Source organism: Polypterus senegalus, chromosome 11 (assembly GCF_016835505.1).
Source record: "Polypterus senegalus isolate Bchr_013 chromosome 11, ASM1683550v1, whole genome shotgun sequence".
In the NCBI taxonomy this organism is placed as follows: Eukaryota; Metazoa; Chordata; class Cladistia; order Polypteriformes; family Polypteridae; genus Polypterus; species Polypterus senegalus.
Window position 1 is genome coordinate 786768 of NC_053164.1, and position 6082 is coordinate 792849.

Sequence of the window (6082 nt, forward strand, 5' to 3'; positions counted from 1 at the left end):
CTACTCGGAGCCGGTCGTCCTGTAAATAGTCACGGCCATGTTCGGCGAACCCCCCCACTTGCTTTACGGGAACGGCAACACTCACCACTCCCGCCGTGTTCTGCCTGCCTCCGGTTCCAGCGCCGCGCCGTTCCTCCATCTCGCACGGTGTCACTCCCGACGCGACCGCCTTCTCCATCAGCTCCTCACACTGAGCGACGAGAACACGCAGCAACTCCTCAAATGACGACTCGACGGGCCGAAGGGACTCCTCCGAGACGCGCCGAGCCGCTGGTGGATAGAGAGAGACAGCGTCGGTGAGCTTACCTGCTGATCGGCTCCCCGCGACGCCTGCCTCCTCTGGGCCACTCCCTCTGGCCCAATCGGGTTCTTCTCTGACACGAGACTGGCATTCCTTGGGCCCGCCTCTATCCAATCATCGGCGGGCACGCAAGACACACCGGCCAATCCCGTGCCTGTCAGCGGGCGGACCCTCCGGCCCGTGGTCGACGTGCCTCTTCGCCGCGTTGTGGCTGCGGCGATTCCTTGAGCTGCAGAGGCTCCGACCTTCTCTGCTGCCTTCTCTGCTGCTGCCGCCGCCGCTGCGGCGCTCAGCCACGGACGCGGACCCGGTTCGTCCCTGCCTGTGGAAAATAAAGCACAACCGACCCCGGAGGGCCGATTATCGCAGGGCAGGGCACTCACCTCCCGGATCCCGTCATGCCAAGGCCCCCGCCTCGTTGTGGCCTTTTGCGTAGCGATGCCGGCCCGGCTGTCCGTCCCGACAGCGCGACTTTCGGAGCCCGCTGCGCTCCGGCGATGTCGGGTCCTCCTCCGCACCCGGGGAAAGCCATTCCGCTGTCGGTGGCGGTTTCTGAAGCGAAGCGCCGCTGGTTGTGCACGGGCGCTCCGCGGCCAGTGTGTGGGGTCCGCTGCTGCGCCGGGCCGTTCACAGAAATTTGTTGTTTTGATGCAGGTCCCCGCCTTGAACCAGGCGGAGCATCCTGCTGACTACGCCACTGTGAACGCTGGCACCAGCACAGACAGACGGACGACATATTTTGCACCACACACTATTTATTATATACAATATATACAAGTTATTAAATTCGTGCACTCACGAAACCCCAGTGCCTTCAGCACCGAATCCCCCAAAAGTCCAGGGCCCACAGTCACTGTGCCTTTCCTCTGGCCGCCTCCTGTCCTCTCTCCAGCCCCTTAAATAATGCCCCGGATGAGCCCCAGGTGTTTCCGGCCTCTTCTCTTTAGCCACGCCCCAGCGTGGCGGAAGTGTCGACTGCTTTCCTGGCGGCTCTCCGGGCGCCACACAAAGTCTTCCCCCCGGCACTTCCTGGTGTGGCGGAAGTGCCGGGCTCCCGGGAAAATTAGGCACCGGGCGCCGCCTGGCGGTGGCCACGGTCCCTACAGGGCTGGGCTTCCAAGCCCTGTACCCGAGGCCCCCTGCCTAACCAGGACGGACGCCCCCACTCAGTCTGGAGGAGGCACACACCCTCCTCCGGTCTTCCAAGGCGTCCCGGCCGGGCTCCACCCCCGGCCAAAGACCACACAGGGTAAACCGGCATCGGGGCTTCCAAGCCCTGTACCCGTGGTCCCCTACACAACCAAGACGGACGCCCCCTCGCGGTCTGGAGGAGGCACAAGCCCTCCTCTCCTCCTCCTGGGCGTCCCGGCCGGGCACCAGCCCCGGCCAGGGACCACAACGCTTATAATTCTTTTGGGTGTGGAAGAGTGATAGTCGTCACTAGAAATTGTTGTACATGGATTGTTGTATTGCGAGTTATGGTTAAATGTGTAGTATTGGACATGTATGAGTAGACATGCCAATTACTAATTAAACCAAATACTCAACTATATACAAAATTCAATTATGCCAAATTATATGGTTCTGTGTCTTAACTAGACTCATTTTGAAAATGCCGTGAGAATATCTAAAGAGTGAAGTAAACCTCTTCTGCTCATGAGTCTAGCAAAGGACAGAATCCTAGATACAGAGAGTCCAATCGACTGTAATAGTTCATTGTTGAATTCAAACCATTTACCTCTGGCACCTATTACTAAGCCAAATGTCTGAACTTCGTGGACCCCAAAAAGGTCCTTAACAGATTGAGATATGATCTTGTACTTTGATTCCTTAGAGGTTTTAGCTTTTACAGCCTCCTCCAAATTAATTTCATACCTCACTGTTACATCAATAACAATGGCTTTCTCATTTTTATTTAAAATGATGTCTGGTCTTAAAGTTTTGCCGTTTTTGAGTTTAATTGTTTGCTCTTTGTATACTGTCCATTCGAGTGTCTCACACTCTGTTTTGAGCACATCGCATAATTTGTGGTGTCTCGATATCCTCTGTTTTAGTTCTGCTGGGTATTGACCAAGTGCATGTGAAAGAGTTTCAGATGCTATCTTGCATTTCCTGCAATAAGAGGGCTCCTGTCTGCCTCTGAAGATAGCCTCATGTGTCGGAAAAACATTGGCTCTGGTCTGTAATGCAGGAATATATTGGCCTTGTTTCATCCATTTATTGTTAGTGATCCAGTGATTGCTCACTTTGTCTTTCTCAAAAAGATTGGTTCCTTGACCCTGTAGTGGTAGCCTTTTCCAGGTCTCAAATTCTGATTGTCTCCAGTCACGGAGTTTGGCTCGGACATCAAACGATAGAGGATTATCAAAAATTCTTTTAATGGCATCATTGTCTACACAAAAGGTGCCCTGACCACCCATAAGCTTCCAAATGTTCTGTAGTTGATCTGGTATCTTGTTAATGGAATATATTTCCTTAAGAATGGGGTCATCAGTTATCGCCATTTTCCCCAGAATTTTGAAGGAGGATTTCAGGATAATGGCCTCCAGTTTTATAATGCTCAAGTCTCCATTAATATTTCTGGAATATAAAATTCCATTGGTGGTGCATATGGGAAGGTGCAACCACGTTTTAACAGTCTTTCTAATAAAGGTGTCCAATTTTCTTATGACCATAAGATTCAGTTTAGTGTTGGTCAAGGAATATATTATTCTTAACCAGTACGCAATCCCGCGTATATTAACCTTTTGTACAGGCTTGAGTGCTGCCTTGCCAATACTATGACTCCACTTGACCATGTCGGGAAAGGGGTCTTCCATAAAAATACCTTTCCTTGGTTCAACCTTAATGCCAAGGTATGTTGTTGGGTTTTTGGAAGAGATTCTCTTCACTTCCGTGCCATCTAGTCTCCATAGATTAGTCTTTTTGACTATCATTTTACGGTTTTTCCACGTTAGGAAGAAACCTTTACATTTTGCTGGTTGGAGTCTCAATCCAGAACCTTTGCAAAATTCATTCAGGATGCTGAGATTCCATCTCATACCGCCCCAGGTATTACTCACGATGACCAGGTCATCTGCGAAGGTTAATGTAGCGATACTTGCTCCACCAAGTATAGTTCCTTTGCCTTCCGTTTCCAATTTGTGAATTAGAGGGTCTATCGCTATATTAAAGAATAGCGGGAACATGGCGTCTCCTTGTTTGACACCTCTCATGATGTTAATTTCTTTTGTGTTCCCTTCATGGTTTTCCACTGACGTGGATGCCCCATTGTACATATCTCTGAATAATGAGGAGATGTGCCCATCGAGTTTCATAATCCTTAAAAGTCTAAAAAGGTATTTATGCGATATGGTATGAAAAGGCTTTCTCAAAGTCAATGAACACCATACCAAGGGGGTGGTGTTTCCTCTTATGTTCATCAATAAGCCCTTGCAGTATTTGGATGTTTTCAGAACATCCTGCCGTGTCCATAAACCCTTTTTGTCTGGGATTTAAAGAGATCCCTTCTTTCATTCTCAGATATAGAATTTTTGAAAAGATTCTTGTTACTAATGACCCAACGGTTATTGGTCGCCAGTTATTAATATTTTTGAGCTTCTGGCTGTCTAGAGATTTGGGCAAGAGAACTGTCCTAGCCTTTTTGAAGATAGGAGGAATAGCTCCTGCCAACAGCCATAGGTTATACACCTTTGTTAAAGTTGTGTTCCCGTTATTTAGGGCCAATAAATTGCCTTTATTTATCCTGTCAGGGCCGGCTGCCGAATCAGTTTTAATGTGTTTAATGGCAGCTGCGACTTCCATTTTGGAAAAAGGCGAGATGAAGGCCATGTTTCCAATAGAGTTAGCTGGAACAAAAAAGGTTGTAAATAGATTCGTCTTTAACGCCCCAGATGCCATTGAAGTGGTTGTATATTTCATCCTGGTGGATGACACATTTTGTACGTGATATACCATCTAGTATCTCCGAGGCCAAGTGACCTCTATCCTTCAAATATAAGGTTTGTGTCCTCTTGTAGCGATACTTTTTAAGAATTCTCTTGGGTATTTTCTTGTTCCGAGTAGGATTAGGAGTGGATCTGGGCTTGTCCATTTCCATGTTCTTAGGATTGTCAAATAATCCTTTAAGTAAGAGATAAGTGGCTTCCTCTAACCACTTTTTTTTGTCAGCAGGGTTTTCAAAGGTATCCTTCCAAATTTCCGCCAGGTTTAGATTCATGCAATCATCAATAAGTATACTCTGACGAAGAATGGGTAAGGCCATATTAATTTCCTCCGCTTCCAATTCAGAGATAGTGAGCGAAACTTTTTCCATCTCTGTGTTACTTTCAGACATACCATGGTCAATATCGTCGGTCACAGCCGTATCACTTTCAAAGTGTCTGTGTCTGATATGCTGGCTGAGGCCCCTTTGAGTTTTAAAATGATTGTCACATCTAATACATTTGAGGCGATTTTTTGTATTACTTTTCTTCTTTGTGCCACATCTTGCATGGTGGCATATTATAGAATGGTATATTTGGCTTGTCTTATTGCATTTTTTGCATCTAAAGAAGATGGAAACTTCATGATGCTTTATATTGTAATGTTTAACAAGCCTTAGTAGTGATCTTATGTGTTGACCACAAATCATGCAATAGTACACTTCCTCTGGAATAGAGATCACCAGGGATTCCATCGTATCAATTTCCAGAAATCACGTCCAATCTGTAAACAAGAGGAGAGGAGAGGAATATAATTAGATTGGAGTATATATTTCATCATAATATATTATAACATGTATACTTAATAATAATATTATTATTATTATTATTATTATTATTATACATAATTACAGGATTGGGATTACGCCATATGTCATGTCGTAGTGGAGACTAGTGTGGCATCTTAATTAGCTCCTTCTACTTAGATGATCTGGGGACATGTCCAACCAGCACATCTTTGTACCCAATCTTTACAACCTTTACCTCCTGGGCTGAGGTAAGGAGGGTATTCAAGATAGTACATCCATGTGTATCGATCTCTATTAGTTATTAGATTTTATTGACCCCGGCCTTACAACCATGTCTTGGGTCTTGGACATGGAGGGAATAAGAGGTTCACCAGCATTAAGTGTGAAACCTTCTAAATAACAACGCACATTTGGTTTATAAGTCTTTTATTGATTATTTTGTTGTTGGTAACCACATACATATGTGGGTTCCCAATTCTGTCTGGTATGTTCTGACCACATCCATGTGTGGCATTGGTATGAATCAGATCACGAAGTCATCATCCATTTAGATCTTCTTAATCATAGTATGGATTGGTGCCCTCTTCATCACCCAGTTTATGTAACTGTGGATCTTGGGCATAACCACAGCCTCTATTTCAACTTCCGTCAAATCCATAATTTCATTTTGTTGCTCAAACGCCAATTGTGTTTGCCCAACCAAGTTCGAGACTTGGCTATGGTTTCGCTAGATAGTAGGTAAGGCAGGATAGGATTGAACCGGAACCCAACAGCTCCTAGTTGCTCCTGCCGTTTACCCGCGCTTCATTGAATTTCTTCACTTTGACATTCAGAGCACTGGGCAGAAATCACATCGCGTCAACACCACTCTCCGGCCCTCGCGATGCTGGTCCGCACCAGTTCTAAGCCAGCTGCTAGGTGCCGGCCCCCAGGCCCCCGCCCCCCCCTGCTACGGGGAGAGGAGGTAGGGCGTCGGAGGCAGGCCGACGCGCGACACAGCTGAGGCGATCCACGGTAAGGGTCCGGCGCGCGTCCAAAGTCGCAGCCGG